The sequence below is a fragment of the Vespa mandarinia genome, chromosome 2 (assembly GCF_050613455.1).
Source record: "Vespa mandarinia isolate Hongniang chromosome 2, ASM5061345v1, whole genome shotgun sequence".
Lineage (NCBI taxonomy): Eukaryota > Metazoa > Arthropoda > Insecta > Hymenoptera > Vespidae > Vespa > Vespa mandarinia.
This window is the reverse complement of record NC_140811.1, coordinates 11297634-11320719: the sequence shown is the minus strand read 5'-3', so window position 1 is coordinate 11320719 and position 23086 is coordinate 11297634. Positions and strand designations below refer to the sequence as shown.

Sequence of the window (23086 nt, the reverse complement as noted above, 5' to 3'; positions counted from 1 at the left end):
CATCGATTTTGATGCATGTATCGATTAGATAAACAAGATCGTTCGAAGACATGGTAGCTTTGCAAGAGGACAAACTAGTTTGTCCAGCGGCTTACAATGGTATTAAGTGATCTCGAGTTGAACAACGGGAGAGTGTCGACAATCTACTTGATCTTCAGTTAACATTGATACTTTAACATAATTCAATTGTACGATAAATAACATAATGCGTGATTGAACCAATAATGAAGCGTATTACGTGAACTTTGTTTGTTTTAAACTCTTGCTTATTGTTAATTATAATTTAATTACTAATTAAATACGCACCAAATTGATTGGATAATGAATCACAATCGCAATCGCTATCATAAATTTAACGAATCGTAGGTTAATATAATTTGAAATGTACTTAACTAATCGAACAATAAATTAACTCATAGTACCTCGTAGAGAAAAAATTTTTTATTTAGGTATTCCACGTATAAATAAATAAAACGGATAAAATGGAATATTACACATGAGGTTTTACCTCATCAATTTTTTTATTATCGTTAATACAAACAGTTTTTCTATGAGTATAATAATTCAGGAAATATTCTACCTCATTTTGTGAGACACTTTGTATATTTTCAAACAAAGTTCGTGACTTTCAGGAAAATATCACGGCCATACTTTTTCTTACGGTCTGTATTCAATGCGCAAACCAATTGCGCAATGAAAGCTCGAGTCGCGTGGTTACGCCTGAAGAGTTAGTCGCCGTTACGGCAACACGTATCGCGAGTCGTTCCTGATATTTCTCTCTATATACACAAATACGCACAATGTCTTTTTCTACATTTTTTATGGTATAATAATGATATCTCCTTTCTATGTGAGTTGTGACAAATATGTGAGTTAGATAAAGAATAAAAAAGAAAAGGAAGAAAAGAAAGAAGAAAAAGAAGAAGAAAAAGAAAAAGAAAAGAAAGAAAAAGAAGATAAAGGAAAAGAAAAGAAGGAAAAGGAACAAAAAGAAGCAGAAGAAAAAAAATAAGAAGAAAGATATTCGAGAAAGGAGTCAAACGGAAATGAAAGAAACAGAGCGTCTCCCGCTAACCGGAAATGTTTTGTAAGCAAACCGAGCGCCATATCCGGTGGCTTTGAGAGGGACACTCTATTCGATCGTTGCGCCTCCACCTCCTCCGATCGCCGGATCTTTCATCTTTTCAACGTCAAAGTCTCCTCGATCTTCTTTTGGTTGGGTAAGTTGCAAATACAGTTCTTTTGCAACAGGGTAAACGAGAGAAAAACAGACAAAGAATATGAGAGTGTACGACCGAGAGAGAATGGAAGAGACAAAGTTTTTTCTTATCATGCGTAGTAGTAGGATCAAAGGTATATGGTATAAGGGACAAGGAAAGCTCTCTCACTGTAGTGCCTGGGCACGAGGAAATCCAATTTATGGTACAAAAGAATCGTCTAACGAGGCAGCCGAAATGGAATTAAATTGAAACGCAATCCCGACTCGACGTTGGAGTGAAAAAAGAAGTTCCCTGTTTCTTTCTCTTTCTCTCTTGAAGTAACTCTCACACCTTTTCTATTTCTCGTTTCCTCTTCCGGTCTCTTCTATTACTTCTCTCTTTCTCTCTTTCTCTCTTTCTCTCTCTTTTTCTCTCATTCTCTCTCTTTCTCCCTCTTTCTCTCTATCTCTATTTCTCCCTCTTTCTCTCTATCTCTATTTCTCTCTCTTTTTCTTCTATGTCTTCTCGTATTCTGAGTTTGAGAAGAAAGAGTAACTTTTGTCTCGAGTGTTCGTTGCAATTTAACTCGGAGACATGAAATTCCAGTGTGCACATTGCGAGCGTAGCCTTCAAACGATGTGAGTGGCTAAATTCGGGTTGAATGTTGAGACAGAGAGAGATAGAGATCGAGAGAGAGAGAGAGAGAGGGAGAGAGAGATAAATACGAAGGTAATGGGCTTTCGAAATCCGGCCACTTCGAAGGCCAACGTTCCAGCTGGTATGCCTTTGACACAAACCTCTAGCGTGTTCCATGCAGCTCTCGTTCCGCTCATCGACTTGTGTTAACTTCTCGAAGAGAGAGAGAGAGAGAGAGAGAGAGAGAGAGAGAGAGAGGAGAGAACACCCCCTTACATCGACAATGCACCCACATCAATAGGAATTCAATAAGCAACGTGTACGACGATATTGACGTAACTCGTTCCTATTGCTCTTCGTAACTGCCTTACTTCCTTCGATTATTCGATTTTCGTTATAACAAAATCAACAGGGTATTCTTATTCAAGAAATTGCTCGTAAATAAAATGAGACTCGTCATTTCTTGATATTCGTCGTTATTATTAATTGCTCGTAAATTTTTATCATTAACATTTGAAGGGAAATAGAAAGAAAGGATGGTAGATCAAATCAATAGGACAAACACTCGACATTAAAGGATGTGTTGAAAAGGAATCGTAACTATTGTATTCATTACCATTCGTCGTAGAACGAAGTACCAGAAATGAGTCTCTCTCTCTCTCTCTCTCTCTCTCTCTCTCTCTCTCTCTCTCTCTCTCTCTCGTGTAATCTTTCTCTGTCTCGTCTCATAGCTGAATTGACTTCGAATATAATGGAATCGCGAGCTTTCGGCATCAACGAAATCGATTTCCTTATTTAAAGACCGCGAGGGATAAAATATTAACTCCGAGTCTTTCCGTTGTTTGAGGAGCAAAATTGCAAGCTTGAAGCGTCTCGTGGACTTCGATAAAGCCAATAAGAGAAAGCGCCTGGTAAAGTCGTCGTTCAACTAAATCGTTTCACTTTCGTTCTTTTATCTATCATCGTGTCGTCGTAAAAAAACTAAAGAAGTAAAATAATAGACCGATGGATAAAAAGATAAACGAATGGAAAAACGAATGGAATTATTTAGGAAAATGATCGATGAATGATGTGATAAATCAATTCGATTTATGATAAACGAGTATAACTTTCATTAGAATAAACTTTTCATAATAACAATGAAAGAGCTTTTCAAATTTAAACACGTTACATATTGTACTAAGATTCCATACGTATGTGTTTTATCAATGTATTTATTTTCTCGATTTATTTTTTTTATTTCTCTCTTTTTTATAGCGTTTCTTCGCGAGAATTTAATCTCTATTAGTCTACATTCTCATTGGTTCCCTCGTCCTTTCTTGAGTTCTTATGTTGGCGCAGAAATAATCGTTAATTTCATTTTACTTCTTGCACACGGTGTGCTTTCTCAAACGTGCACTGGGTTAAATCTCTCAAAGAACAGAAACTATTATGACTAATACTACTATTACTATTATTATCGATACTACTATCGACGGAAATGAAACGTTTCATTATGTTTTTAAATAAACTAGAAGAAAGAAGAGTATGTTCGATCAAGTTTTATTTCATCAAATATAAATTGAAATGCTGGCTGTAAATAAGCAGAAATGAGTGAAGATGGATCGTATATTTAACGTTCGTATCGTCGATAAATCAAGTGCTCGAAAAAGAATAAATTGCGATTCGTTTGTAAAATAAATTTCAATCTTTGATATTTGATATATGAGCTAATAACATAAGAAAATATAGAAGTATGAAAGAAGACAAACAAAAATAATTGAAAAATGAAACAATTTTTTTTCTTAACACATTCATATAGTAAAATATAATTTAATATTTAAGCTAATCTGGACTTCTTATCAACTCGGTTACATTAATCGATAGTGTTGAAACATATTTCAGTATTACCGTAGACATTTCCGTCTCGTTAAGTGTCATTGGTGTTAATAATTGTCGGTCACTGACGATAGCACGTACTGTACAACGTTTGCATCCACGTGCGCAAAATCACTCGGCGATATTTCCTGCCGCAATTTCTAAACGAAGCGATGAACGCATAGCACGACTCGCTGCGCATTCTCGAATAAATGGACGCGTCGAAATATACGTATATCGAACTAATGAGGGAGAAGAGAAGAGGAGAGTGGGATAGTAGCTCTCGATGAGGGTGCTAGCCCGTTATATCGCGTACCTACACAGCATATATTTATTGAATTCGGCAATGAAAGCGTAGGCGGAAGTTGCAGTGGTCGTTCGTTGTGCTGTCGTATAATCTCGTAACAAACGTTATCTCTCTCTTTATCTCCTTCCCTCTCTTTTTCTCTCTTTTTATACTTCTCTAGCATTAACATCGTTGCCGCCAAAATTCTGCATCTGGCAGGAAAGATAAATAATATAGAGTAAAAAATCGTTGACGGTAGACGCTTTCGAAATGAAATTATCCGTACGCATGTATTCTCTCTCTTTCTCTCTCATTTCTACCTCGTTGGCAATTACGTTAAATGGAACTGTTGAGATATGCAACCACGAGGATATAAATTTGTATAATTTCTCAAACGTACGCCGCTCCTATATCTACACGTATTAATATACCTATATTCTAGTGTATATATATCTATTTATATCTGTGTAAATGCATACGATAGTACACGACATTGTAATATTTAATGGAAATGTTACGACACACAAATGTGAGTGTTATAAAGCCCGATGGATAATTTAAGTAGATGAATGTAAAAAAGTATCTCCTAAAGTAGATGGCATTTCAAGTGAAAACAAACGGAAAAAAAAGAGAAGAATAGTCTTTCCATGACTCGTGATAGATATATAAAGTTTCGTACGAAATTATTCTTCGAACGAAGGACTTCGAATTTCTCCTTTTTTAATATTTGTTTCAGTGTTTGTTTCGTCGTTGTATTTACAAAGTGTGAGATAGATTTACGCTAAAAAAACGCATATTTTACGCTAGCTATCATGCTTATAATCAGACTGATGGAAAAATGCGAAACAACGTATTTTCAGGATAAAATTATTCATTGAAATTGTCACGCTTTTCCAATTTTGTCTATGTATTATTATCGCACTTTTACGAACCAACTCAACTCACTAAAGAGTTACTGTAATATAATATCATTAGTATCATCGATTACAAAACTATTTTCTCTCTTTTTCTATATCTTTCTCTTCTAAAGTTCCCCTGGAGAGAGAGAAAGAGAGAGAAAAGGAAAAGTAAGAAATAGATATAATATATTTTCGAAGCTGTCACTTGACCGTGATATCGACCTTGATGTGATTTAACCAGAAAGATACTCACTTAAAGTATTTTTCATCGAAAAATTAATCCAATTATTTACTTCCAATACTCAAACAAGAAGACAGTTGGTATTAGGATCGCTTAATAGAATCAATTTCCTCGATAAAACAAATCTCAATTTTACTCGAGGAAAGTTTTATCGACAATGTCACTTTTATTTGATTCTTTTGTAGGAAATTAAATAAGTTATGCAAAAATGAATACTATTAACTCGACATATGTGTAATTTCTCTAAAAGTGACTTTGATTTTTTTAATCTAATATACTGGTTGTTCAGCGTAACAGTTGTTACGATTCATTTAAGATACGTCCGGTAATGTGACAAAATATGCTTTAAACAAAAAGTCATCAATGTTGAATAGTCTACAAATTGCAAAATTAAAGATTTTTAAAATACTACTTTTTCAACAAAACATTGATTTCGTTATTATCATCCGCATGTTAATTTTTTTAAATCGCACGATATATCCATATCATTTACAAATTGAATGATATAGAACAAACGTATATTTGTTCAATAACTTGTTGAGAAAATCATTTTTAATATGATAAGTTTTTAATATTCCTTATGAAGATGTAAGTCACTAATATTATTCTGCAATACTTTGTCGCCAAATATTAATTAGAAATAATATTCTCAAGAAATTATTGAACAAATATATTTTTGTCTTATATCATTGAATTTATTTCAATATTATCTACAATAATGCATAAAAACAGTTATATCGTGTTATTTAAAAAAAAATCAATTTAACCTAACTACAAAATAGTATTTTTGCAAGATTTCCCTTTATAATTAGTTTTCAATCGAGCACTGATGACCTTTTATTTAAAGTATTTTTTGTCACAGAATCAGAAGTACCTGAATAATCATGACGATTGTTACATTGAATACACAACATATAATTCGTTCTTTATGACATAGTGTCGTTAAAAGCAAATTATTCAATAGGATTCACAAACATATTGGACGTAATGCAAAACGAGAATCATTTCAATTCGTTGATTGGCAATTCAATAACGTAAAACATGTTATATGAGTACCAGCCATATTAAATACAAGAGAGAAGTTTCTTTTTCTTCTTCACTAGATATACAGTACATGGTTAGCAAGCTTGAAATTTTGTTCATGCCTCTGTGCCAGCTAGTCACGGTCACTACGTAAACGAAGTTGGATGTTTCAGAGGGGAGTTTGTGGAAGACTTTTACATAATTATGTTCTGCAAGCCGAGCGTGGGAAGAATTAAGACGGCGAACAACTCCGGCACGTTTCTTAGCAAGTCTGAAAATGTGCTTGGTCTAGGTACCTTATAGCGGATGAATGAAAAATATCGTCGGCAGAAAAGAAGGAAGAAAAAAAAATGAAGAAAGAAAAGATGGGTGGTGCCGAGAATCAATCAATCTTGCCTAGTGAAATAAAGTTTAGAAGGGTTAAGCAAATCCTTTCGACTTTTCTCTTTCATTTGTCGTATTTCCCCTTCCTCTCTCTCTCTCTCTCTCTCTCTCTCCCTCTCCCTCTCTCTCTCTGTCTCAACATTAAATATTAATTGAGATAAAAATTATTTATGTATAAGATTATATTTTTATTTAATAAAGTGCATTTATTTAAAAACTACTTACGCAAAAGTATGGATTTAACTAAATTTGCATTGAATTTACTCTTCAAAATGACATAGTTATTTTAGGAATGTAGCTATGCGATCTATTTACGCAGTTAACGATAGAATATTACTAACAAATACTTGTATAACTAACACATACTTTACTTCGAAAATAATTATTTCGTGTTTTCGATGCCACAATGGTCACGTTGCCACACATTCACTCGTATTGTTAACGCATTACGAGTTTGGTAAATGTACAGAAAGTTTTATCTGATTTCTTTTGAAACGAGGCGTGATTAGGATAAAGTAGAAAAAGTGAAGAAGGTATCAGAAGAGAGAGAGAGAGAGAGAAAGAGAGAGAGAGAGAAAGAAAGGGAGAGAGAGCAAGTAGTCAGTCCGAGAGAGAGGGAGAGAGAGAGAGAGAGAAAGGGAGAGAGAGCAAGTAGTCAATCCGAGAGAGAGAGAGAGAGAGAAAGGGAGAGAGAGCAAGTAGTCAATCCGAGAGAGAGAGAGAGAGAAAGGGAGAGAGCAAGTAGTCAATCCGAGAGAGAGAGAGAGAGAGAGAGAAAGCGAATCAGGACGATACAACGATCCGCAAAGAATTGCATGGTGGTCGGATTTCCGGTTGGACCCAGAATGCGATGGCGTTACACGGAAATGGGAAAACTTTTAAGGCAGCTTTCAACGCAAAGTGCTCTCATGTACTACCTGTAACGCCCTTCAGATCCTTCCAGGTAACCTTCTTCCAGCTGCTACCTACACCTTTCCATCGGGATCGGTGCAACATCGACGAAACTCCTAATGGAATATCGAGCCGGATCGGTAGTAGCGAGTTAGAAGCTGCACCGGTTTTCCTCTTCGTTCATACACGCGATAACCTTGGAAAGTACATTCTTGTTATTTTAGACTTGTAGTTTATACATAAGACTAGCAATTCTAAATTTATTATTATTTTATAAATTATTTTATAAATTCGTTTATATAAAATATATATATTACTTATATTATATGTAATAATATATAGATAAATGTATATAATATATATGTAATATAATATATATTACCTATATTATATATAATAACATATCAAAGGATTAATTTTCATAACACTTGTACTAAAATGCCGTTAGAGAGTTCTGCGATAGAAGTTATAAATTTCAAAAAAAAAATGTGGTGAAAAGCCGTTCGTGAAAGTTTGCCGTCATCGTCATGGAAAAGACAAAGCCGATATCATATACGTGAACGTGTTCGTGCAAGGGACCGCAACGATTCTTCGAGTTGTTGAAATAACTTTCGATAGAGATACCAGAACGATATCATCGTCTTTTCTCTCTTTTTTGGTCACGACCTCTTAACTTACTCTCATCGTGACCGCGTTCCTCTTCTCTACTCTCTCTTTCTCTCTTTCTCTTTTCTTCGAAACGTAGGAACCGCACGGAAAAAATTGTTATGCGCTCCTCGCTACGGCCTTAATATCGGAAGAGGAAAAAGCTCAACGGCCGGCGGCAAAGTTTTTCGAGAGCGAGAGTAGTCCACGGCTGCTTCATTACATTTTAGGATACTTGAATCGCGCTGCCATTGCTGCCTTTCCGCTCACATTTCGTTTTGTGCGTGCGCGCGCGCGTGTGTGTGTGTCGGGAAAGAAAATAGAGAGAGAGAGAGAGAGAGAGAGAGAGAGAGAGAGAGAGAGAGAGAGGAGAGAAATTTGGGTCGAAGAGTTCTCCGTTGCAAGTTGCAGAATTTTAATGAAAGACCCTTGCGGCCATAACCACCCCTCGTTTTCTTTCATACCATCCGTTATCCACGATTCGTAAACACCACGATTGCGACCGCAGAAGTGAGTGAGATAGAGAGAAGGAGAGAAGGCTTATATATACTATGTGAACTAAAGTCAAACAAAGAGGTTACGAAAAAGGAACTCGCTTCGGAACATGTTTTCTCTGCTTATCTCCTTTAATATGTCAGATATTCTTTTTAATTCATTTCAAACTTTTCCATTTCGTTGACTTTATTTAAAAGGTTTATGACATCTGTTCGTTGCTTTTTATCTAAAAACTGGAATAGGATTACAGTCTGTATCACAGGAGCGGTTTCACAGATATCAAGTTTCGCAGATATCGCGTCCACGTTCTTTTGGTACGGACTATGTAAAAAAGTTATAATACAGAATCATTTTCTCTGCGTTCATTTTAAAGTAAGGAAAAAGAAAAACAAAATTAATTGTGACAGAAATCACGTGGAAATACAATTTTATTTCAAGTACTTATCATTTTAGTAGAATTTTTTAAAACGATTTTCGCACTTGTCCCATCTGCTTGAAATACCAATTTCACTTATCACTCTCCTCGCCGGTTACTTTTTATTAAAATATCAAGTTTACGAGAGAACATACTTTATGCTGAACATGGAGAACATAACACGCTGCAATGACAACGAGAACGTGCGAAGGATTAATAAGTCCGTGTTATTATATTGCCTTTTCCTCTATCTTTGGTGAAAGAGAAATAGAGAGAACTAAAAGTATAGGATAGCTAGATACGAAAGACCAAGGGTCCTTTTTCTCTCAAGGCGATGTTTCGTGAAACGAATCGCTCGAAAATCGATTATTTTAAGCGAATCATGATCGAGTTTCACTAGAGTTGTTGCAAGCAACAAACGTGATGCGAACTGTTAGATGCGTGTATATCGGGTGAAATTAAATAAAATCAATCACCATTTTATCTCACCATTGTGAGTTTCGTTCTTCGCCTATCTTGACTCTTTCTCTTCTCATCTTTTTCTTTATATCTTCTATTTTCATTTCTCCTTCTTTCTTTTTTCCTTTCTTCCTCTCATTCCCTCTCTCGATTTCATTCTCCGTGCAATCGACAATAAAAAGCGAAAGTCGAAGATGCTTCAAGATAGACAGAAACAAAGCAAATTGGATCAAGTCCGAGCTTTCTGTTTTTGTTCTTTGATCTTCTTTCTAGATAATATTTTATATCTCTCATATCGCGTGAAAAGGAGAAAGAATATAATGAGAAAAACAACTTGAGCCCATCGAAAAAATTCCTTAACACAAAGCTTCTCGATTATAAACAAATCATAAACAGGTCTCTTTTGAAGAATCGAAACATTGTATCTTAGAGAAAATATTTACTTTATCTTTTACAAATTCTCGATTTCTCAACTGTCCCTTTCTTTTTTTCTTTTTTTTCTTTTTTTCTTTTATACTTATTATTTTTGCTTCGTATGAGAAATAGACATTTGGATTTTTAATTCAAAGATGGAGATCTCTAAAGTATCAAATTATGTAGAAAGCTACGATCAGCAGGCTTTTTTCTTGATGTATATACCCATGAGTAATCTTTTTCTGTCGATTCTCTCTCTTTCTCTCTCTCTCTCTCTCTCTCTCTCTCTCTCTCTCTCTCTCTCATCTCGCGAGAACAAAAGGAGAAAGATGGTACCGGAGAGGAGTGTGGAGAAGGGAATACTGGAAAAGGGAATACACGCTCGACTGCTTGTGTATCAGCACGCACGAATAACAGATAAATCACGCGTCACAACAGCTCCAGCGAACCGTTGAGAATCCTCTCTTCGTATAACGTAAAAAGAAGGCGGATGAGGAAGAAGAGGTGGAGCCGGAAGAGGAAAAATGTGGTCGTTGTTGGGAGACACGAACTAGAATCGATGTTGAATGATGAACGTGAAGATTAACGTTGTTTCTGAAAGAAATTAATCGACCGTTAACTGATCTCGCGTATTCTGTAGCATCGTAAGATTCGATTGTTGAACTTGTAAGAAATAAAAGGATTAATGTATGAAAAGAGTATCGTCATTCATTTAATTAAGGATATAGCTATCGATCAGCAAAAATATTTCCCGTGCATCCAAAGCAAATTAGTTTAGATTTTAACTCAATCACTCGAATACCATTCGGTCGATCGATCGATCATTCCGATAAACTCTCTACGAAATTACTTCGAATCGTTACTTCTCTACAGCACGGACCTCATAGTGACTCGATTCCGAATTACTACCGGACGAAATTAATAGCACTTAAGGTAATCCATTATTCTTCCACTTTTGCGCTGGTTATAATGGCGCGAGCGTGCGAGAGCTCGGTGGAATTTCGCGCTAAAAAAAAAGTTTCAATTATAATTTCGTTCGTGCGAATTAATGAACGGGCCCTGGAGTGCTGGACGCAATGAAAAATCGCCATAGAGGGAGAACAGGAGACAGAAAAAGAGAGAGAGAGAGAGAGAGAGAGAGAGAGAGAGAGAGAGAGGAAGAAAGAAAGAGAGGGAGGGAGCGAGAGAGAGAGAGAAAAAAAGAGAGAGAGAAAGAAAAAGAGAAAGAAAGAAGAAAGAAAAACGTACCTTTTGACGCTCCGTGGACTTTAATGAAGTTAATGAAAGCGAATTTTAGAGCGCGGATTTAGGCTTCGCGTTTGTCATTCTCTTTTTTTCATTGAACGAAGCTGAATTTTTTCGATGTATTTTCTTTCATATATTTTTATCACGAAATACATAAAACGATTGATAACAATCGATAATACTTATAAATAACTACGAATATATAAATTGCAATCGTCTTATAAATATTCTTTTTTATCGACATCCATAGTTGGTGGATGGATTTTAGCTTAATATAAATAATCACGTTTCGATAATATAAAAGTTTTGCACCTGCCAAAGTTCGGTCCTGAGAGGATTAAATCACATCGGCGAGAAATACGGAATTAAATCCTTTTTCCGTTGGATTTTTCATACGTGTCCGTTGTCTCCCTTTCCAGTCCTTTTCTCGCTCGACTATCTTTCTTTCCCTCTCTCTCTCTCTCTCTTTCTCTATCTATCTATCTATCTATCTATCTATATCTGTCTGTCTGTCTCTTTTTGTTTCTGTTTGTCTGTCTGTCCGTCTGTCTATCTGTCTGTCTGCCTCTCTCTCTCTCTCTCTCTCTCTCTCTCTCTCTCTCTCTCTCTCTTCCACTCACACGCTAACACATATTCGCAACTTTCTATGCGAATGCTAACAAACCGTAAGAGGATTTGTACATGTCAACGAACGAATCACGTAAACGGGCCACGAACGAAATAGAAAAAAGCGGGTTGTTACTGTTGCTGCTGTTGCTTCATATAACGAAAATTTATTTTTGCGCAAGAGCATCCAGAAGGTACGAGATTCGAGTTGTCGTGGATTTCTCGCTTACTATACTTTTCCATTGCCAGTTCCATGTGCTATACTATGGATTTAATGAAAGGGAGAAACGTTTAAAAAGAATAATACGACAAAACTCTTTACAGTAATTCTTGGAAGAAAAAAAGAGGTGAAAGGATATTCAATGAAGTAACAACGTACGAAGCTCTTTGTATCTCAAGTAAAAACATTCAAGGGAAATTTTGGAGTCAAAACTCATGCTTAATTATCCTTTAGAACGTTATTATATATTTCAGTGATCTTAATTTTATGAATAGTTTTATGGCCACATTTAATTTATCGTCAATGTCATTTATTTAGAATTGACATTAGTTTTCCTTCACTTTAAGACAAATCTCTCCACCCATTTTTTAAATTTTACATTACTGGAAAGTTTCATAAAATCTATTTTTTATCACTTAAATCAAAAAATATATGCTTATCTTTTAAAAGGGAACCTTTATATGGTATTAGTATTGCAATATAATACAATATAATACAATAGATACTCGCTTGCGAATCGATTTGAAAATTTAGAACAGCTGTGAGACTAAAATGGACCCTGCGTCATTATGTCAACGCGCTGAGGCAGCACTTTGACGATTCGTGTTGGCAAACGTTTTCGTCACCACCATGGCTCTTCACCAAGAGTACGGGATTCGCTCCAAATACAGACGATCGATAATACGTTTACTGCTATTCAAACGGGCTACTTTGATTCTACAAAGAACTTTTGCTCGATCGCTGGAAAATTTCTGTTTTCAATACATCTTATTAAATTTTGCAAAGGGTATTAAAGTGTTCTAATAAAAATGTACGAAGGTGAAATTAAAATGTTGAGATAATAATTCGCGGAACATTGAAGATTACACAAAACAATAACTTCAAAAAGAAAAATATTTGAACAGAGAGTTCATATTACTTTTACAAGATTGGAGGTTTTTAAGAGTAGTCGAGAATCACTTGTCGTCGTACTATATATTTTCTATATCACTTTTATAAACTTAAAAATATATTTTGATTAACTATTAATTTCTAAATTTTCTTGTTGATTTCCTTCATAAATGATACAGTAGTTAATAAAGGTGAAGAAAGAGACAGACAGACAGACAAACAGACAGACAGACAGATAGACAGACAGACCGACAGACAGACAGAGACAGAGAGAGAGAGAGAGAGGAGGGAAAGCAAGAAGGAAATTGAGGAGAGTAGTAAGCATCGACAAGGGTAGGTTCTACGAAGACGGATCGAAAGAGTCGAGATGCTTTGGATGATCAATGAGCTCTCCCACGACGTGTAGCTCGCTTGGAGTTTCCTAATCCGTCTATACGTCTGTCTCGCTGGAGTTACAAATTAATTACGAGCTCTTACGGGAGAGAGAGAGAAGAGAGAAAGAGAGAGAGAGAGAGAGAGATCGAGGAAGAGAGGGAGGAAGAGAGATGGAGAAGAATCGTTTCGATATACGCAGCCAAGACATTAGTGATCCAGTCACTTCGAAGACAAGAACGACAACGAATTTTTCTACGTTTTCAAGTAAATTTAAGGAGGTAAAAGGGGTCCAAGGAAAAAGTAATGACGACCACTCGTTTCTCTAACAGCCGATGACGAATGCTCGAATCGATTTTCGCACTAGGAAAACCGAACTTACTAGAAGACTTTGATCGAGAACCGTTCAAGATAACTCGAAGGCGTTCACCTCGATGCTTCTACTTTCTAAGGAAGAACTTCGACTCAATCTTGTAGAATCCATTTTATTAGTAGACGAGACGGATCATCGAACCCGAGAGATTAATAAACGACGTCCATATCATTTAAAAAAATATAGGTATCAAATATATCATGTTGACTATCCTATTGAAAAGAACTTTAGAAAGTTGTTGAGAGGAAGTTTTCAAACATGAAATCAATTCTAATAACTATAACGTTATAATATTTCACATCGAAAAGGAGATTATTTTCTTCTTGAACATCATTTTTTGAAAGAGCTGCAAATTAAATAATTGTCGGTCAGTGTAATCTAAAAGAAACCAAAGAAGACCGTTCGCTTTATACGTAACATGCAAGTTACATTTCATTAGCGGCATTGCTTTGAAGTCCTGATGATGATGAAAAGACGCGTTTGCGAATTACTTTTTAAAATGTAATAAAGCACGGAAGACCGTCGTTAGAGTATCTTTTCAGACATAAAATCTTGTATCTTCTAATAACGCGTATAAAAATAAGGTTTTAACGTAGTGTCATAACATTAAGCCATCGGCAATAGAAATTGAAATAATAATCTGTAATAGCCGATCTAAAAGCAGAATTTTACGAAAATTTATAAGGTCGACAACACCTATTTCTTCCATCTATACTGAATGACGCTTTTAAGGAAACTGAGGGGACTAGATTTATGTATGCCTCTTAACTTTGACGTTTTAAACAACACTGCTTGTTTATTAATCGATAATACCATTTTAACAACGTCATTATATTCTATTTTTGTACAAACGTATGCATATCAAAAGTAAATAAACCCATTCACTTATACAAATAATATATTCAAATTTGGAAATCGTTTTCATTACAAATTGAGAATCGTCATTTATAACAGGGTAACTATGTTATAAATATATTAAGTAATTTTATTAAATAATTATAAAATAAAAAGTAGATATTGAAATTTTATCAACGAAATATTTATATCTTATTTATAATATTCTATGGGAACGTCTTTTTTCAAAATGTCTTGTTTTAATAATGAATAATTTTATTGTTAAAATAATTTTGTTTAAAACCGTTAGTTTCAAGGTAAATCGGATTATTTTATGTCCACGCGACTCATCGCACCTTATCGTCGTACGAACAAATTACACTTAATTTCGGCTTCTTGAAAATCGAATCGAGTCTGGAATTAAGATGCGGGAATTTAAACTGACGTTTCTCCTGAGCTGGTCCTCCCGCGACTTCGAGTTTTCTACGTCGAGAAAAGTGTATTCAGACAGGCGGTTCGTTTTACTTCGTTACTCCTGTTAAATTGTGTTAAAAACTTTGCGAGGACCTCTTCGTTTAAAAGGATGCTCGAAATGACGTAACATAGTTTAAATAAGAAAATCTTAATTTGGTGAAAACCTAAAAAAGTCTGAGTATCCTCTATGTAGATATAGCGTTGATAAAAACTGCGGCGAAGCGAGTTCTATTTTTTATTTATCTTCTTTTTATTTTCTTATTTTTTTATTTACGCTATATTCTTAAATAATCCTTTTATTAATTCATGGTCGTATATTAAATTCAAGAACTCGACTAATTGAACGCATCGATTATTTATTAAATCACTTTAAGAACGGTATCTTTTTTAATGACGTTTTAAAAATATTTGAAAAATGAATCAAGCCGCTATATAAAAACGAAAGGAAACAAATATTTGTGCGATCGTAGTTTATTGATAAAAGCTCCTTCGTGTCTTTTCCCTGTAAATTAAGGTACATGTCAAATTTCTAGAAGATAGCGAATACCATTCTTAAGAATAGTATCGTTGTGTCACTTAAGAGGTACTCGAGCGGTCTGAAAGGTGGTACTGGAGCGAGCGACTCTTGAAAAAGCAACACTTTCGCATAGTTCTACGAGACACGTACATACTTCTTTCACTATTTTTAAGAGGGAATAAATTTTTATACGAGATACTTACCCGAAAATCATTTTCTTTCTTCTCTACTACATTTTTCAACAAGATTTTACAGATAGATACGACAACGAAGATAATTGAAAACGTTTTAACTAGTAGAGAAAAACATTAACGAGTTTTAGGTGTGTCTAAGCCGTTTACGAAGGAGTAAGATTCGAAGTAATTCGAATCATAATTGTTCAATCACCTTGTCTCTATCTTTCTCTTTTTCTTTTACCATTAGCACGCTTGCCAACGAGAAGGTAGAGCTCGGTATAAAAGTTCGATAAAGCTCACTGGTCGAATCCAATTCGCAGGATAATACCCTAAGCTTACACCTTTATAAAGTTTCCGAAGGTTTTCGCGCGTATCTGTGACGAGGTCTGCAACGTAAAATCCAAGCTCACACAAAGCTCTCGTAAAACGTCCTTTTTCTTCTTTCTTCGATTTCATCGAGAACGAAGTGTTCCGCGAAAAGAAATTGTCATGGAACTCCCAATAACATTCTCTATCTTTGAAATTCTTGGTAAGTTTCACAAAAGAAATTAAAGAAAAATTTATCGATATTCGGCATCAATTTTATCCCCTTTTTTGTTATCGATCAACGATCTGTAATCTTGTATAATATCTTTATTCTTGTAAAGGAAAAATAAAATAAAAAAATAACGGAAGAGATTTTACAAATCTATTGAATATGTACATACTTACAAAAGAAATCTTTAGAAAATATTTATAGAAGAGATGCTATCGATAATATTTGATTATGTATAAAAAAGAAGAATAATCTACCCTTTACAATGGTCTTGGTTTGAAGTTTCTACGATATTTGTTTGCGAAGATATTGCTTTCGAAATATCGACATTCATAATTCATATATACATATACACCTAGTACGCGTAGCAGTAAAGAAGAAACTGTTTACGTTTCCCAGCTGAAAAGCTTGCGTAAAATCCAGAAATTTGTGTAGACCACAACGTCAATGGGTCTTTAAAGAAATTATATAGGTCGGTGTTTCATTACACCAGCCTTCTATTTACTTTTATCAATATGAAAATATCTCCGGGATTAAAAGTCATAGAGACTTCGAACGAAAATTGTTTTATAGAGAAAATTATTTCTCATTCTTTCGCTATATTGTTCACAATCTGCTATAAAAGTTAATTTAATTTAATTATTGCAATAATTGATTTTTTAAAATCTTGTATATATATATATATATATATATATATATATATATATATATATATATATAATACAAGATGCATAATCATTTAACAATTTGTTATAATTAACTTGTTATAAGAAGTTTTATTAAACAGTTTCTCGAAAACTAATTTTATAATTGATGTTCAGATGTAACCATTCTTGTTTTTAGTGTTATGCCATTCCCACTTTATTTATATGTCACATTAAAAATACTTTTACGTACATAATTTTGACACATAATATCAATTTCTATAAGGTAGGGATAATATGACAGGGATTATATGATAGAGACTAGATGACAGGAATTAATTGCTAAGCACTTCTCGATTGCTGAAAGGAGTCAATCTATAGAGTATCAACCAAATTAATTGACTAATACGGTTCCTCTGGCAGAACGGATAAGAAGGGAATGCATTAATCATGTTCGCAGTATAATGAATATCTCATATGTCGAAGAAAGAATGTAGGGAAGGTAGTAGCGTGCTTAACGTGGATAAAGTTTTCCGTGCTGAGAAGTTGTCCAAAGACAAGGTCACGCGAAATTCCCACGGCTAGAAATACCAAGAGAAATTCCAGAGTTTGGTACGTGCACATCGTAGCGAAGCCTCTCTCTCTTTCTCCCTCTCTCTCTCTCTCTCTCTCTCTCTCTCTCTCTCTTTCGATAGAAAGTTTGGATACCCTTTAGCGAAGCTGCTACGTGTGTTCGTTCGAAGATTCGATGTTATCGGCTGCCTACTGACCATTCAAGACTGACTATAATAGCGGGAAAATAAAGGGTGTCGAAGAGGGTGGAGTGCACGAGTTCGGTCATTTGCGTGGTAAGTCGCACGACTGTTATTTACGGATAGCAATTAACTGCTCTCCGATAGGGGCTTGATGAATGGTCGCGGGGCACGGTGCCAAGCAGAAATTCAATTATTTCGAACGTGCTACGTGCGAAAGGACGACGGTGGAACATATTTTCTTACCGAGTGACGATTATTAACTTATTTGTTTTTTTCTTTTTCTTTTTATTTATTTTTTTTTTCTTTTTGTTACCATTTTCCCCTCATCGTGTATCAAGTGTTAATCGGCTACAAAATAACTTATTGTATGTATATAATCGGATATGAAATTATGAAAAAAAGTAAAAGGAAAAAGGAAAGAACACTAGAACTGTTGGGAATGTAATTTGATAATTACAAAATCCTGTTAACGTTAATCCATAATGAAAGCGACAGGAGCGAAACACGCAGGTATGACTACTAAGTATTTAGCGAATATCAATGGTCCGAACTTTCGCTTATATAACAGGCCGTTGTAAAAGGTCATTTTAATGAAACGCAACAATCAAGTTCCGAGCGAGCGATTTTGTGGTTACTGAGCGTTAAACAAATACACCGCTGGCCGATTCTCTCATAGATCAACAAAGAGTTTGCGCTTAAAGGCACGTCAATGAAAGAGAGAAATATAGAGAAAAACATAAAGAGAAAAAGAGATAGAAAGGGAAGTGATGGTACGATAAATATTATAATTTATGCATCACGAGACATCGCGTATTTTCATCTCGTAGATTCGTATTATATTCCCCGTGTTATAAACTCCTGTCTTTTTGCTCACGATATTTCTCGTACTACTCGTTGGCGCAATACCATAGTATACGCATGAATTAATAATTAATGATTTAATAAAAACGTCAAATTTACACGTTTATTATTTATTGCGAGAAAGAGGCAATGATCGATTATTTTATTGGCCATCGAGCAATGAGACGTCATGTATTTTATATTTCCTACCATAGACGACGCAACTATCCGGACGATTTCATTGATTAAATTCTTTCTATCTGCTCTCTCTCTTTGTCTCCATTTTTGTTTTTCTTTGTCTTTACCCTACTTTTTTTCTCTCTTTTGAGGATAAAAACGAGTTCCACTCTTTATCGTCACTTCTCTTTCTCTCTTTTTTTTCTATTTCTTTTTTCTTTTATCGTTTTTTATCCTTTTTGTTTTGTACCTACAATCACGAAGTACCACTGGAGAAGAAATTATTCTCCATTTTTTCTCTCGACTCGAAACGCTTCATACTTCGAACGGCTTACATCTTAAATACGCTTTTGCCGTTTAATCTTCTATGCTTTATAGGCATTGCTTTTTCATCGGGAATATAAGTAAATAAAAACTAAAAAAAGAACAACAAATCGAAGAGAGAGAGAGAGAGAGAAAAAGAGAGATAAAAGAGAGAGAGATAGAAACAGGAGAGGAGAAAACCGGTCGAATTCCAATTCCGTTTGGACAACATCGAGCGCAGCACGATAGACAGAACATTTAATCTCGCGCTATCAATACGGCCAAATTGGCTGGTAAATTATTGATATCGTTCTATCGGTCGACGTATCGATCTTGGACTATACCAAAAGGTTTTCTACTTTTTTTATACTCTATCGTGTGCTATTCTTTTCGAAATCGGATCCAGCAATTTTTATTCGTAACAATGCTTTTTCTCTTTTGGCTTTAAAATTTTCGAGAGATCATCTTGAAAACTGGACGACAACTTTGTGAATGATGCCTAATTGTAAATTATGGTTAGGTCGAGACTACCATCACCGACGAAACTCGGCTAGGGTGTTAACATTTTTGGAGCAACTTTACGGGAAAATTTTACGTCCAACATTTATCTGTAAGCTAATTAAAGTTAACTGCCTGCTTGCATACATTTACACAGAAAGAAATAGAAATGCGTACTCATACGCTTGACTATAGATAGAGCAAGTTAATCAGGAGAACTCCCAAAAACAAGTGACTTTTAATTCAACTTAATTAATTTTCAAGTTTCCTGAACAACACATCACGTTCTCTCCATCTATGAGAAAGTTGTAGAGAAGTTCCGAACCATCGTATAACTTCCTCGAGAAATTTTATTCGACCGGTAATGCGAATAAAATAGTGACCTCGTAGAACTCGAGAAGGGCCAGTAGCATCATGAATTCCACTGAGACACAAAAATGGCAAGTTTCGTGCACATTGTCACGCGCTCGTTGTCACCGACAAAGCGCGACGTGTATTCGTCGTTTGGATACAAAGGGTGAACGCGAGAAGTAAATATTGTAAAACAGCTGTCACACATATCCTTGTTAAAACGGAGGTATGTTGAAAATAAATAAACGTTGCATAGTAATAGAACAATTTTATTTCACAGATGAAATTCCACTCGAGCTATTTCAGTCGATGAATGCCAATTGTTAACGCGACAATAATAATGTTCAAACACATAATGGATATAAATACACTCTTATATTTTAACTTCTATTCTTATCGGTAGAAGAATAACACCGCATCGCGGTGTGTTTAACGAACGCAACTCAATACAAGTTAACCATTTTTAATTTCCTAATTAATCTCTGGAGTCTACTATGTGGTTACGTAATCGGAACAAACGTGAGCTCCGGGACATTATCGTTTTGTCGTATCGTGATAATTCTACCGTCAATCAAATTTTCGAATTCGATTATAACATATATATATATATATATATATATATATATATATATATATATATATACATATCTACATATATCGTATTACAATCGTTACCGGAACTTTAATTTAGGACAGGAGATTTTCAGCACGCGATTTACAAATTTGCTGATTAACCAAACATTAGTTGTGGCTGGAAAATCTATTTTGTAATCTCAACAAAAGGGCTTTTTAGATATGAATTTTGAGAGGAAATCAAGAATAGTCAACACTAACAAATATTCTACATAAATCTCATGTTACAAATAACTATTTAACCTGAATACTTCACATTTATTATTCACATTCGATCTATTTATTCGATTTATTTCTTTCTGAAAATTTAATAACGAAACGATCGAGACCTTTTCAAAATTCGATCGCTCGATGAATTTTTTCTCCATTACATTCATGAAATATCATGATTTCACTCCTTTCTTGTCACCCTCCCATTCCATGGACTTAATATACAATTTAAATGCTGATTTTTTTAAAGGTTCGTTATTTGTTGTAATTCAACGCTTAAATTGTACTTTAAAGAAAGTTGAAAGTTACTCAAGCCAGAGGAGGATCATAGTTATCGTCCTTCGCTACTCTCGAGAACAGTAGGCGTAGCGAGGTGAACAAACTAACTACGAGTTTTGTCTCCAGCTCTCTCTCGTCATTATTAGAAAAGACCATACCATTTTCATCATTTTTTAAGCAAAATTTACTTTCATTTAACCATATTATCCAATATCGCTCTCTTATCATTATCATCATTTATTTATTCTATATAATCCATATAGTTCATACATAAGTTCGAATTTTTATTTAAACATACATATTTTATATTAATCAAAATTAGACAGAAGAAAATAAAAAGATGCATCAAAGAATCGATAATAGATGATTTTTATTTCAGAGAATCATGTAGAGAAGTAGAGAGAAAGAGACAGAGAGAGAGAGAGAGAGAGAGAGAGAGAGAGAAAATAATCAATAACAGATTAAGAAGCGTCGTAGACTTATGCTAGAGGCGAAAAACTATGACGACAATCTATGGTGGCTCAAGTACTTCACTATTTTCGGAATATCCTATAAAGAATATCAACAGCGTGACGATAACGCCAAAAGTGGTAAACTATGAACCTACCATTATCATCTCACGGTGCCTGCTTCCGCATAATATTAGCCACAAGATTCTTTAAGAATTTATATTCTGACATAGTGATGAAAAGAACAAGGACGCACCAGGTTAATATTATCAGCCAAGAAAATGTTTTTTCTCTCATTTCTTTTATCTATCTTTATCTTCTCCTTAGTTGAGAATACAAAAATTTCGTGGGCTACATGAAAAGGCATATTTTTTCTCTTCGTCGAAGATAATTAAAAGAGTTTTCTTAATGAATGAGAAAAACAAATAATGGGAATGGAAAATTATTCCAACAAAAACAAGAAATTTATATATATATCTTTCTTCTATTTTTATTTTCTCTTTGATCTTTCATTAAAATAACATTTCGAAATAAATCAATTCGATTAACTAAAAGAGTAATTAATACAAGATTATAAATTTTCTTTAAATACAGTGTTTTAAAAGAATCTCGACATATAAACGAACAATATTGGAAAAACAATGGAAAAATGAAGCTCTAAATGTGGAATGATCAGTTCGATGCTTACTTTTGCTCGACATTCGTTGAACGTCAAATACGGAGGAACACATTGTATACTCAATCGGCTCCTTGAAAAGATGCTTCGAAAGTCACAAACGCTCTTTCTCTCTCTCTCTCTCTCTCTTTCTCTCTACTTCTCTCTCTCTCTCTCTCGGTCTGTCTCCCTCCCTCAAGTGTATCTTGAATCAGTGCTTCGAAATTCAACGAAGAGGGAAGGAGAATTGCAGGAGCTACTTGAACAGGACGGACATTATGGACGAGCAAACATCCCGACAAATAGAAAGAAAGAGAATGGGTAACACATATATGTACACCCACACACATATATCTAAGTAAATAGGTACAAAGTCACACGAGGAAAAAGAAGGAAGAAGGTTGGTTCGTGTAGTCGGTTGACGTGACTTTCGTGCAGCTACGAGCTCCAAGTAATGATTATTCGTTCCCTCGCTTATAGGATTAAGAGTACCATCCTATTAGTACTAGTCCTTTTCTACTTTTCAAACGATCTACAAATACTTATTCACGATGAATATAACCCAATTATATAGAAAAACTTCTTTGTAATTTCATATTATTTATTTTAATATATTCGACAATGAATCAACGAGAAAAGTATTTTGTAAATATTTTACTTTATGTAAAACTATAACACATAAAAAATGTTGCCTTCATAGTCAACGCATATGCATAGACACTCATACCCACGTACTTATACATACGTATAGTATTCAATATAGAAATATATATAAACATATATGTATTGGGATTGAATAAATCAAGCAACGTAAAACCTGCTGGTTGGCTAGCTAAGATCGAACGACCCCGTTCCAGTGACTCTCACTCCCTTTTTGTTTCCCTCGAAGGAACACACGAGTAGTCAAGCCTTTCGTGACGAGACTACCTCTCTCTCTTTCTCTCTTTCTTCCCTTTTCCTGATTCTTACCCTCGAGCATCGTTTTCACGAGGAAACTCGTTAACGCAAAGAGGGAAGAGAAAGAAGTAGCGATACGAACCGGAAACTTGAAAGAGTGCGCGACCTTGAAAATTACGAGAGCTAAGAGTATAAAAAAGAGGAAAAATAAGAGGAATAGAAGGAGATAGAAACAGTGGAGAAGGAAGAGCATACGACGGCGAATTGAAAATAGATTTCTTTTTATAATAAAAGCTCTGCGAAACAAT

At 34.8% G+C, this 23086-nt stretch overlaps 1 protein-coding gene across 1 annotated transcript in view; it reads left to right on the top strand.

Moving 5' to 3' along the window:
- Positions 1–761: 761 nt before the first annotated feature.
- LOC118445485 (uncharacterized) overlaps positions 762–23086 on the top strand; it is a 114070-nt gene continuing 91745 nt past the window's right edge. The window contains exon 1 of the mRNA XM_035875063.2: positions 762–1220. The gene's annotated coding sequence lies outside the window, so the exon portion shown is untranslated. The remainder of the gene's footprint in view (positions 1221–23086) is intronic.